Raw genomic sequence first — 14,371 nt, 5'->3', positions numbered from 1 at the left:
AAAAAAAAAAAAAAAAAAAAATTCAGTGATTAACATATATATTCCAGAAGTGAGACAAATTGCCAACAAAATAAATCCAAATAAATATACACCAAGCCACATCATAGTAATACTGCTAAAAAACAAAGACAAAGGAATAAGACCAATAGCAGCCTGAGGGAAAGCAACAACAACACAGTACATTTAAAGGGCAAGAGTGAGAGTGACATATGACTTCTCAATAAAAGCTCTCAAAGCAAGAAGGCAAAGGAATGAGATCTTAACAGAGCTGAAAGAAAACAACTACAGAGGAGACTGTTATACCTAGTGAAATATTCTTTAAAAATAAAATAAAGATTTTTCAGACAAAGGCTGAGAAAGTTTATCCCAGAAGACTTCCACTAAAAGAAAAGGAAAAAAGGGAGCATTTCTTCAGGCAGGAGAAAAATTACTCAAAAAATTAAAATATAACAAAATTTTAAAATTTAATTGACTTTAAATTGTATGAATAATTAAAATGGACATTTATCAAAAAAAAAGAGGTAGTAAATGCAGTGTAAAGTTTATATTATTGTAGCAGTATCAGAATTTGGATTGTAATGGGTTAAAGATGAATATTGTAATCTCTAGTGTAACAATTAAAGAATAAAATATGGATTTCTAATAAGTTACTTGTAGAACTTGATAAGAGTGAATGATAAAATTATCCAATTTATTCAAAAGAAAGCAGCAATAAAAGAAGATAAAATAGCATACAGGTGGACCAAATACAGAAAGTTATATAGTGGTAGGTTAAAACCACTCATATCAGTAATTATATTAACTGTAAGTGGACTAAACACCCGAAGTAAAACATTAAGTTATCACATTAGATTTAATGAAAAAGTACTGCCTCTTGAAAGAGACACACATTAAATAAAAGGATGTACAAAGCTTGAAAGAAGGATGGAAGGTGAGATATCATATAATCACGAACCAAAAGCTGGGAGAGCCATACTAACTTCAGGGGCACTAGATTTACAAAGGAAATATTACTGGAGATAATTAAAGATAAGATATACCATAATGGTAATAGGATGATCCAATAGGAATGTATCAGAATTCTATGTATTTTTCAATAACAATTTTCAAAATTATAAAGTGAAAATTGAGAGAAATAAATAAGGAGAAATACATAATTATAACAGACTTATAAATTTGGCCAATCTTCATGGCCAAAGTCTTAAAATCTTTCTCTGTTTCATCTTTCTATTGTTTTTTTCTCTATCTATAAGCAATCTCCCTCCTTTTTATAGGGATTCATGTAATTGCATGTAAGACCCAACCAGGTAATCCAGGATGATCTCTCCATCTCAAGATCCTTAAATTAATCACATCTGCAAAAATCCCTTTTATTATTGTTATTATTGCTATATAAAGTAACATTCATGGGTTCCAGGGATTAGGAAGAGCCTTCATCTTTTGAAGAGCCATTTTTAAGCCTACTACAAAGTCCAGTCAGATGTCCTCCCCTATCTGATGGATACTTGCTGAGATGGCAAATCCAGCTTCCTTTAAAGTGCTGATTCTCTTCCCGTAATGTGCTGATTTTCTTATCATTATGTCCTAGGCCTGATCTTCAGCATAAGTCAACCCTAAAGCCATAGGAAATGAGTTTCTTTTTAATCACTGCCTTATATCTTGAATCAGTATTTATCTGTTTTGGGACTTTCATTTTCTGTCTTCAATGCATCAGTTATATACAACAATTAACAATATGATAATACTTAGAATTACAACAGCCACCTTCTCTGTCCAGTATAGGAGGTATTCCACATAACAGTTTATCTCCTTCCGCTTGGAAACATTCCAATTTGTGATGGTTGAAAATTTTGGTAATTTCAATGCTCCAGCTAGCATAGTACATAAACAGTCCTCTTACCACCAATGATGAGGTTATGATACCATCTGACCATAGAGGAATTCAACTCCAGATTCCTGTTTTTCCAGATTCCTTCCTATGATGAACCAGTTTAAGTTATTCAGTCTCATTTTCCTGAGGTTGGATTCTTCAGAAAGATTACCTGAAGTGAAGATCCATGTGCAAGTGATTTATTAAATGTTCCCAGGAAAAGCCAGTACAGAAATGAGGGAAGCAGAAGAGTAAAGTGGAATAAGCAAAGCAAGGGAGCAATTTGAGGCAAAGTTCTGGGGAAGGTAGCTTTAATTTTATTTTAGAAGGAGACTCAGAAGTGTAAATTAATCCTTGGAGTTCTTTAAGGGCCAAGGCAAGGGAGCTGGTTTTCTTTATGCTGCACCCATCAGTTAGTTGCTATGGAGAGACATATCTCTCAGGCACTAGTAGCTTTTTATGCTTTGAGAAAGGAGATCTAGAAACCTGAGAAAAATTCTTCTGAGATGAGTTCTAAAAACAAGCACACTCAAGTCTAAGAAGGGAACATAGGAATAGTAAAAAAGGATCTGAGGGTACCTAAGTGTACCAGTGCTACCTGAGCTTATCACTGACAGTAACTGGAACGTATAACATAGGTGATGAGCTGTGTACTACCACTGCCTCCCTGACCACGTTCCCTACCAACGTTCCTCTGCCCTGATCGGTTACCATTCTCTCCTTCACTCCCTCACTGTACTTCACACATATTTGCCTTCTCATTGCTTTTTAAATTCACTGTCCTCAGATATGTTTGATTTTGCTATTCCCTTTGCTTAGAATGCTTGTTCCCTAGATACCTCCTTTGCTTGAAATCAACCCCTAGAGGAAAAGATTTCCCTGACTACCATTTCTCAAATTATATACCATCCATCACCACCATGACTATTTTTTAACATTAGGTGACCTTTTCCTGCTTATTTGTCTTCAAGATTCTTATTGCTTAGTATATATGGAATCTATATTACCTGGCTCCAAATTTCAGAATCATTACTCTGCGAATTACTGTGTAAATAACTCAACTTGTCTTTTCCTCACTATCTTTATTTGTAAAACAGAAGTAACAATACTACTCATTCAAGTTTCTATGAGTATTAGATGATGGAATACATGCAGTGTTCTTAGAAAAATGCCCAGCCACACTTTAAATGTCCAATAGGCGGAAGCTAATGTTTGTTTACATCCTTTCTCACATGACAGGATATTATGTCCATTAGGAGAGAATCTTTCATATGTTTTAACTGCTCTGCTCTCAGTGTGGAGACCATTGCCTCTTATGTAGTGGTATTCAATAATTATTTTTAATTAATTTCTTTATAAACGGGTTGTTTATCTTTCTAATTCAATTAAAGTTTCTTTCTGTTTTCTTCACAATGAGTAGTGATGACTTTGGATGAAAACAACTGAAATCCACAGATCAGCCCTATCATGAAAACTCAATTTTCTGAAAGAATGCACTGTGCCTGCACCTTGTCACCTACATGGATGACAGGGATAAAATTAAATCAAATGCAACAGACAGTATATGAGTGTCTGCACATGGCAATTACTCATTCTTTTGGACAGTTGGACACAATGATTATTTTGGCAACATGTTTTATATTTTCATATTATTTCCTTGTGATAACTTGTTTCAGTCTTCATGTTTCAACAATTGACATTAGTACTTCACTGGAGTGAATGAATGAATGAATGAGTCTCACATGTCCTTCCTTCTGCTACTATCTCACAGCCACTAACTGGGTAATTTGATTCAGGAGAAGATAATTCTACCACTTTAATTTCTATCAAAAAATCATAGTGCTGGCAGAAGCTCCACCCATATGTATAATTATAAAACATGGAGCACAAATAGCTAAAAGTACATTGTTTAGTCCTTGTATTTACAAATTACCCTTAGAAATCTGTATCACAACAAAATTTGATTCCCAATAATATATTGGCCCTAGTGTATACATAGGATTCTTTCTTCTATTAGTAACTAGTTTTAAATATTTCTCTTTCACTCATCATACTCAAAAAAATCTAGAGCAACACACAGGTACATATGTCTATTAAAGGTAAACACACACGCATACAGCAGAATAAGAACACAAAAAAATCGTCCCATATGCCATAAGCCTGCAGGTCCACCTTTATTCTCTTGGTTGCTATAAACATTTGGACAAAGGGGTATTATCTAATGTTAATAGATTGAGTATGGAAATCCAGCAAGTCCTCCCTTCCTAGATTCTTCTTGGTGTCTCTAAGCATGCATTCCTTTATTTTGGGTGTGGGGCAAGATGCTCTCTGGAATGGGGACTTACGACCTACAGTCAGTTAGGTCAGATAATTTCTTTATGGCCAATTTTTACAGAAGAAGATAAAGGGAAAATTAGATTAGTATTTTTAGGCTTTATGGCTGGCTTTGGGAAAAAGAGGTTCTGGTTTCTGTGACCCACCTTGGGGAGGAAGGATCTTAGCTTCTATGGATAACCTTGGTGGTGGGGAATAGAACTAAGAGGGAGGGCAGCAGAAGGTCAGAGGAAAACTTGTTGCATTTGGGACTGATGCTGAAGACTTCATTTTAGGGTATTGTTTTCTAAGCCCAACAAAGCTAATGGAGCACTATGTAAACAGACTACAAATCTAGGTGGAGCTCATATAAGAGTATATTGTACTACATATAAATTTTTTGTAAGTTTATTATTTTCAGAATTAAAAGTCAAAAATGTGTATTGTTATTTAAGTGAGATTGAGATTGTTAAAATAACATTACATTTACTGTTTATTCATAGACAAAGATTATATGGAAACTGATTTTTTTAATACTGTTCTTCAATTACTTTCAATACATGCCACCCTAACCAAGACAAAGAAAAGTATCAGAATACTATGTGATATCATTTGAATGTTTTACCCCCAAATCTTAAGCTGAATTGTAATCTCCAATGTTGAAGGTAGGGTCTGGTGGGAGGTTTTTGGGTTATGGGGCAGATTCCTTATGGCTTGGTGCTGTACTGGTGGTAGTGAGTCAGTTCTTGTAAGAGCTGGTTGTTGTAAAGTGTGACATTTCCCCTGTTGCTCTCACTTTTGCTCCTGCTTTTGCCATTTTAAGTGCCTGCTCCTACTTTTCCTTCTGCCATGAGTAAAAGCTCCCTGAGTCCTCCCCAGAAGCTGAGAAGATGTATCATGCTTACTGTAAAGCCTGCAGAACCATGAGCCAATTAAACTCTTTTTCTTTGTGAATTACCCAGTCTCAAGTATTTCTTCATAGCAATGCAAACATAGATTAATACACAGTGTTACAAAATCAGAAAAACAGCCTTTCATCTAGGGAAAAGATCTGGCAACACATCAACATTTTCTTATTTCTTTGGGGCTATTAAGGATATAGACATAATAACTGCAAATATTGCTGTTGAACTTTTTGTTGTTGTTGTTGAGATGGAGTCTCACTCTGTCACCCATGTTGAAGTACAATGGTGTGATTTTGGCTCAATGCAACCTCCACCTCTTGGATACAAGTGATTTTCCTGTCTCAGCCTCCTGAACAGCTGGGATTACAGCACCTGCCACCACACCTGGCTAGTTTTTTGTATTTTTAGTAGAGATGGAGTTTCACCATGTTGGTCAGGCTGGTCTTGAACTCCTGACCTCAGGTGATCCACCTGCTTCGGCTTCCCAAAGTGCTGGGATTACAGGCATGAGCCACTATGCCTGACCTGAATTTTTTAAAAAATAGACCATTCTAGAAATTAGATTTTTAAATATTGATTAGTGAGCATAAATATTTAGGATGAGAAGAAAAACTGGCATGACAAATGTATCGATTGTCAAGAACAAAAGAATTAAATTATCTAAAATGTTTGAAGGAATTTATTCTGAGCCACATATGATTAGGCCTGAGGCACAGCCTCAAGAGATTCTGAGAACATGTGCCCAAAGTGGATGGATTACAGCTTGATTTTATACATTTTAGGGGGACAGAAGTTATAGGCAAATATCAATCAATACATGCAAGGTGTACATTCGTTTGGCCTGGAAAGGAAGAAAAATTTGAAGAAAGGGAGGGGGTTAAAAATGGTAGATTGGGAGCTTCCAGGTTATAGGTAGATTCAAAAATGTCCTGAAGGCAACTGGTTGAACGGGAAAGCTCTGCCTGAAAAGCTGAATTCAACAGAAAGAAATGTTTGTAGTCAAAATAAAGGGGGTTGTGAAAGCCAAGGTTCTTGTTATGTAGATGAAGTCTCCAAGTAGTAGGCTTCAGAGAATAAATAGTAAATGTCTCTTATTACAAAAACTGTCGCTCTGGAAAACCTGGGTTCTCTGCAGAATGTATATGTCCCCACAAGAGACAACTTTGCAGGGCTGTTTCAAAATATGTCAACAGATATATTTTGGGGCAAAATACTTCGATTTCTTTCATGTCCCTCTATGTGTTAAGAGATCTTATACTAGAGTCAGGTTGGAATTTTGTTTCTTATTGCTGCAAACAGTCTGTTTTGTCAACCTTAAGCTGTTTTAATGTTAATGCTGATCAGCTGTACCTGAATTCCAAAGGGAGGAGGGTAAAATGAGGCATGTCTGACCCCCTCTTTCCATCATGGCTTGATCTAGTTTTTCAGATTTACTTTGCAGTGCCCTTGGCCAAAAGAAGGATCCATTCAGTTGTTTGGGGCTTACATGTTATTTTTGGCTTACAGAGTTAAATATTCTCCATTTTGAACAAAATGAAAATATTTTATACTTTTTTTGAGGCAACTTTAAAATTGTTTAGTAAGTTCCAGTTGGTAATTTTGTAAAACTGAAACTCAACTTGGCTGATAAAATGTTCGCATAAAATTATTTCTTGGAACAAGACCATTTTGCTTCTTCAGTGAGTTGACATCAGCCAAAGCATTAATTAGTCACTAATAAAACCACCTTAGTGGTTTCTCCATTTAAGTTCTCACTTGGACCTATGTACCCTGTGGTGCTCTCACTGCTTTTGTAAGTGTGAAAGGAAATTAAATTGTGGGACCCCAGACTCATTTAGCCAAAGGTAAAAGTCAATCTGGGAACTGGGTTACACAAACTTGCATCCCCACTTTGGTTCCTAAATGAGATGGCTACCAGATGAAAGGTGATATGCCTGCCTCGTATTTTGCCCATTAGGAAATTCCTGGTGAGCTGTTAAAACTTCACCATAGCAATGAAAATTGGTAGCTTATCTTCACAGGTGCAGTCACTTCAGTCTGCCAGACACAAATGCATATCTGATTGTTCCCCTACCAAATTTTGTCTGTGTTTTCTTATGTAAAAGGAAGATTCCCAACATTGTTCCTCTGCCCCCATTTGTTTATGTGAACACTGTGTGCTTCTCAATATCCCACCCTTTCCCCATTAAATGTGGAGCCCTCAAATCATCTTCTAAGAAAGGCATAGACCTGTCTCCCTGGGCGCGTCTTTAACTTTGGCAAACAAATCTCCTACAATGATTGAGACTTGTCTAGTTGATTTCTTCAGTTGACATAAGTGAGTGGATTTTACATTGCATACTTACATATCACAGGCTGTTAAGAGTGAAAATATGCACCCCAGACAGAGATGTTTCTTACTTGCTAACTTTCTTCAAAAATGTAAAACATTCCTTTACAGACCCTTTCAGACCTGACATTTCAGCATAACAGAGAGGAATCTAAGATCTAGGCAGCTGCATTGACTACCAGAGTCTATTAAGAGTCAAGTTGGAGACTAGTGGAAGCTTGGTAGAAAGCTGAGCTCCTCACATTTTAATATGTATATGCATCACCTGCAGGACTTCTTAAATGAAGTCAATTAAAAATGCAGAGTCTGTTTCAGTCCCTCAGGGAAGGAAGAGAGATTCTGCATTTCTATGAGTGTCCAGGTGATGCTGTGCTGTTGGTCCATGGTGCATACTCTTGTAGGAGAGTCTTCTATGTGACCTTGGGCCAATCAAGATCTACCCTATTCTTGTAGGTAGTGCTTCAGAATAACTATAGAATGTTCTGGGAATAAAACATGCTGAGAGAGAAACGGGCTGACTAAAAAAAAAAATCTGACTTGTTTTCAGCCCTCCTTAGAAATAGGATGTCCTTCAACATTTTAAACCAGCATGTCTTGTTATAAGACCCAAGGAGGTAAGCTGCTTTCCAGAGTCTCTGAGCTATGGTGCAGGTGGGGAATGCACAGATAAGACTTTATCTGCTCCAGGCAGCTTTCCTCAACCTGGATCATCTTAAATGCTAGGCTTCAAATTAATATTATTTTAAAGGAAATAATTAAAATAATTGATTCTGGTGTTTGACACCATAATAATTACTTGGTTTTGATGAATTTTCCTTTTAAGACAACTCTAGTTTTTGGAATAGAATTTTAAAATTTGTTAACAAGAAATTCTTACCAACCAGTTTTTTTTTTTTTTTTTTTTTTTGAGTCGGGGTCTTGCTCTGTCACTCAGGCATCACTACACCATCAACCTCGTGGGATCAAGCCATCCCCTTGCCTCAACGTCCCATGCCTCCCATGTAGCTGAGACTACAGGTGCATGGCACAGCACATCACTAATGTTTTTTAAGCTTTATTTTTTGTGGAGACAGGTGTGACATGGTAAAAGCCCCATAAAACTGCATACCTCAACCATACCTCAGCTTTCTGTTGAAACTGCCCTCTATAACCCAAATGTGAATAAGTAATTAAGGACTGTAATTTCCACCCTATCCACATAATGTGTAAACAAATGCTAATCTTGACTTTTGTGAACCACTTAAGTAACAATCAGAATGTCAAAAAGTCCCCTGGCCCTTGGAGTGTCCGGAGCACCTCACCCTCATCTTTTTCCAGGAATCCACTGGAATGTCTGGAGCCCCTCACCCTCATTTCCTCCCAGGAGGCGATTTACAGAACCCACTAGCCCTCAGAACGTCTGAAGCCCCTCACCCCCACCCCTGTCCCTCACCCTCACTCCCGAGGTGGTTTTACGGGTATAAAAGGTCTTGACACCCTCCTTTCGGGGCCAGGGGATGGAGAGACGCGAGTCCTCCACAGCCGCCGACAATAAAGACCCTGCAATTTGGCATACTTTTGTCTTGGTGTTGACTTTCTATGCTCAGGCCAGTACAACACAGGGTCCCACTCTGTTGCTCAGGTGGGTCTCAAACTCTTACGCTGGAGCAATCCTCCTGCCTCAGTTCCCCAGAGTGCTGGGATAATAGGTATGAGCTACCACACAACCAATCTCACAAACAATATTGATTTAAACTTTCTACATTATCAAGACAACTTAAGGGCTTAACAAATGATAAGAAGGGATATAAATTTTGTTTATAATGATATTGATATTACTGGGACTAGTGCTATGCTCAAAACAGATTTATTTTGATCAGATGAAATAATGAGACTTTCTTGTTAATAACAATTTATATTTCAATAATAATTGAAAAAAAAATCATCCGAAATATGTTCTTCATGGATGTCTCTATAATTTGGACACTTAAGATTTACATTTAATAATACTATTTTATGTACATTATGTTGTTTAATATCTAATGATGGAATTTTTTAAATTTTAATAATCATCACATTCTTTTTCAAGTAACTGGGTTCTTGAAATTATTTAGCTTATGTGTTGCTAATAAAGAAATACATGTATAAATACTTAATGAATAGATATACATCACCTGTTGGGTCATGACATATCAAAGGTGATCAAAACTCTAAAAGAGACAAATATAAGAAAGGTTATTTTAGTCTTTCTGTTAACCCTTTGTGTTACTGCAAAAAATGATTTTTTTTTCTCATTTAAGCAAGATGGATTACAATAGATTCAACATTAAGCTAGCAAAAATAAATATATGTGACAACAGCTATGCTATCGTATTGAGACTGCATTTAGAAATTCATGGACTTACTCATTTTTTATTTCAGGAAGAGAACTTCAAGGCTTTGATTCCAAGTTTCTCCTTTTATGTAAGCTGCAGAGTAGTAATTGGCTTTCCCATGTTATAGAGTTAGCTTCCATAAAATTTAGTCTAAATCTCTACAGACTTCTAGTTCCAAGCATTTTATAAATATTACACTAATGAATTCTGCAGCTCAATTTCTTTTCAGTTTTTCTGTTTAAACTATACTAAATTCTTACCACTTAGCTTGTTACAATATGCCTGTAAGATGATTTAACTAGATTGATTTTCAAAAGTAAGCTAAATTTGAACCCTTAAATATATACAGATATATTTTTGTTTTATGTCCATTTTATATAAAATTAAGTACAGTAACAGAGAATAGAAATTTTTTTCTAATTTAATTTTGAAGTCCTAAAATTTACCCTTTCAAATAAAATGTTTGTTTTTATAGTTCAAATTATAATATAAAGTAATTTTTTATAGACTTAAATTTGGTGACATTTCAGAGGCTCAGCTAACCTCTGTGGTTTGAATTTGTTAATGAAATAAACATTTCGTATCCTTACAATAGATGAAGGAAAATTTTTAATCTTCATCTTGGCTAAAGAATATGTTAATGAATAACATAGTTACCATTTAAGTCCCATGGTTTGCCATAATGATAATTGGAAAACAATTATTTTCATATAAACTGTTGATTCCAATTACATTAACTTTTCAGAATGAGATAAAGTGGTATGCAAATGTGTACAGTTAAATTACAGATTATAGAGCTATACTTCCCCTTTTAAAGCAAGTACCTCAGTCTTTCTGGATCAATGTCCTAATTTTCAACACTTTTCAACACCCATTCACACTAATATTTAACTTAAAGGGCCAGAGCTTTATTTTGAGTTGATTGATCATGACACACACTGTAACAGATGATGCATGCACTGTTACACACCTTCATACACTGAAAAGTTATGCTGGAGGAGAATAAAGTAGTGCATTTTTCCTACGCTACTACAAGCACCTCAAAGGTAGATAACCAGGCCTTAGGGTGTGCCGAGTCCTTAAATCATTTTAGAAAGAATCCTTCAATAATTCATTAATCTAGCATGACCCACACATATTTACAGCAATTTACCAAGATAACAATGGAGTGTCAGCTTGGCAATGGTGGATTATGAAGACATATTTACAACAATTTACCAAGGTAACAATGGAGCGTCAGCTTGGCAATGGTGTATTATGAAGACATCACTGGGCTGCATAAGGTTCATCCTGTCATTTCTGAGGAAGTCACTGAAGCTCTTTGAGCCTCACCATCATTCTCCTCTGTGAAAAAGATAATAGAAATTACTGCAAAAAAGTAGAGTGTATTTAGAAAATATAATGGGAAGAGACACTCTTGGAGGGCTCAAAAGGCAAGGGATATAATGTTTGGGCCTAGAAAGGAAAATGTGTAGGCAGAGGAACTAGTCAACATAGCTGATGACAGAAGAAAAGAATTAATATTTGCAAATTCCCTAATGGTTGGGGGAAAGTTGTGGTGACTAAAGTAGAGCTTAGACACAAAATATCTACTACACAGCCTGCAGCATTTCATGTCAATTTCTAATAATTGGAGGCAAGATCAGCTCCAGCAGAGAAGGGAAAATAGTTAAACTTGGAGACAGACTGGGGACATCTTTCTAATTTTCCCCAGGCCCCAACCAATATATTGTAGAATAATGAATGCACTGAGGATTGTTATCCTATTCTGGAAAAAGGAATAAATATCTGTGGTTAGAAATCTTTTCAACTGTGTCTACAAGGCAAGGTTAACATTCATACTCAAAGCAACCAAATGTATCACAAATTTTTTTTAAAAATTAACTAATTTCAATGACCAAATAGAGACCCCATAAAGAGATTCATGCATATGAAATTATCTATTATATCATCAAAATTGACATTTCAAATTCATGGAGCAAAATAATAAAAAATGACTTAAAAGCTATTGACTTTTCATTTGGAAAATATAAAAACGAGATGTCAATCTCACATGATATAAAAATATATATTCCAGAAGGATTTAGAAGGTAACATTAAAAAAGCATAAATCATAGTCCAACATAAGATAATATTGTTTTAATTTTTGTGAAATGTTTTTCTAAGCATGACACAAATCCCTAAAACCATAAGGAAAAGACTAATTTGTGCTCATAAAACTGAAAAAAAGCCGTTCATAAAACAAGAGATTATATGTAGTTAAAAATTATTTAGCAATTGCATTACAGTGTATTTATCCAAAGGACAGGAAATAATTATATCAAAGGGATACCTGCAGTCACATGTTTACTGTGGTGCTGTTTACAAGACAGCACCACAGAATAGTACTAGCAAAGACATGGAGTCAATCTAAGTGTCCCACAGCAGATAAATAAAGAAATTGTGGTATATAGACAGTTGAATACTATCCAGCCATAAAAAAGCCTAAATTCCTGTTGTTTTTAGCTGCATGGAGGGAACTGGGCATCCTTATGTTAAGTGAGTGAAATAAGCCAGACACAGAAAGACAAATATTGTATGACTGTCATATGCACTATGTGAGAACTAAAAGTTGATCTCATAGAGGGAGAGAGGAGAATGGCAGTTAACAGAGGTTTATATGCAGTGGGAGATGAAGAGAGGTTGGTTATTGGGTATAAACATACAGTTAAATTGAAGGAATAAATTCCAATGTTTGATAGCAGAGTAGATGACTATAGTTAACAATAATGTATTGTATATTTCAAAATAGTTAAAAGAGAGGACTTGAAATGTCCCTACCACATGGAAATAAATACCTGAGAGGAGGGATACCCTAAATAGCTTGACTTTGATCATTACACATTCTATACATTACACATTCTGTACATGTAATCTCATAAAAATGTGTAAATATTATATCAATAAGAATATCTTGATTGGCTGAAAATGTTGACAAATGACATTATTAACAAATGATTGGTATTTTTCAGTGTTCTACTTTTATAAAACTACTATAAATGTTTATAAGAACTACTTTTACAGGTGTTATAAACATTAAATGTTAGTAATAGTGAAGAATGCATGAAAAATACACTAACATATATTGAGCATTTTATATCTCAGTATGTTAGAGGCGTTTAACACATTATAAAATATATGCATTATAAAGGTTATATTATATATTATGTATAAAGTATATATATTGTAAATATGCCTTATACATTAACTATATGTATATATAGTTAGAATGTAAGGCTCTTATTTCTTTCCCTGTAAATAAATATATATACATATAGTATATAAGGCATATTTATAATATATATATTTTATACATAGTATGATCTAGCATTTACTAGATTCCAGGCTCTATGCTAAGGACCTATTACTTATTTAATACTCATAGTAGCCCTATGATGTTGGTACTTATTATTTCTTTTCTTATAGGTTAAATATATTTATCTCAAAATAATTAAATACCTCACTCAAGAGTTCACACTAGTTAGCAGAAATGTCTGACCCCAGAGCCTATGCTTAGAAGCATATTATGTGAAATTGTAAGTTCTTATATTGTTATTTATAATAGTGAACATTTTGGAAATAGGTCAACAAAATTATGATACATTCATAATGTTGAATATGCAGTGGTTAAACAGATTGGGGTATATATATATATGTCTATTAACACAGAACACAACTTCAAAATATATTGTTAAGTGGGAAGAAGAGTTACAGAAAACAATGATCCACTTAAGTTTTTAAAATTCTATTACATATGAAGAAAAAGGTAGATACATACATATTGACTTGAAAAGCATAAAATTTACTAAAATGCATAGTAATTGTTAATAAGTTTTTTTTTTTCCCCCTCTGTGGTCTGAAGTGAATAACAGGGAGGAGATCAAGGACTTCTGATAGTATCTTCTTTGTTTGGTAATGTTTCAGTTTCTTACAAAGGTAATATTATCTTATATTACCATTTTTAAAAATTAAAAATCATATTTTCTTTGGGAAATATGAACAGATTGTTTTGACTATAATTTCCTAGGAATTATTGGTCTGTATGTAGTGCATGCACAATGTTTGATATATGCAATGTAATTCCTAAGTCAAAATACTCTGTGAAATAGAACTCAGTATACAATGTTAGTTTGATTAGGATACACACACACACACGATGTAAGTATATTTAATTAGGATATATACAAATATAAATATTATATATGATACTCATATATTATTAATTATATTTTAATAATTATATTAATTCTATTTTAGTAATTATATTAATTCTATTTTATATTATTTATATTGTATATACTTACGTCTATATATAATATTATGTTTATAAATATATATTATATATTTTATACATGTAATACTTAAGATTGATTGTGTTAGAATTGATGTGATTATTTGAACATTTGTATGACCAATTAACCTAATGACAAATAATTCCCCATATCTAAAATATTAAAAATTATCTCCAAAAACATATATATTATTGTATGCATCAGTATCTTAAAATCAATGTTTAATAATGTCTCAAAATATAATTTTATGGTCTACATTATGTTTAACT

Source organism: Sapajus apella, unplaced genomic scaffold (genome assembly GCF_009761245.1).
Source record: "Sapajus apella isolate SASKATOON/1434 unplaced genomic scaffold, GSC_monkey_1.0 scaffold16, whole genome shotgun sequence".
Taxonomy (NCBI): domain Eukaryota; kingdom Metazoa; phylum Chordata; class Mammalia; order Primates; family Cebidae; genus Sapajus; species Sapajus apella.
The sequence above is the reverse complement of the archived record's forward strand: the minus strand, read 5'-3'. Positions refer to the sequence as shown.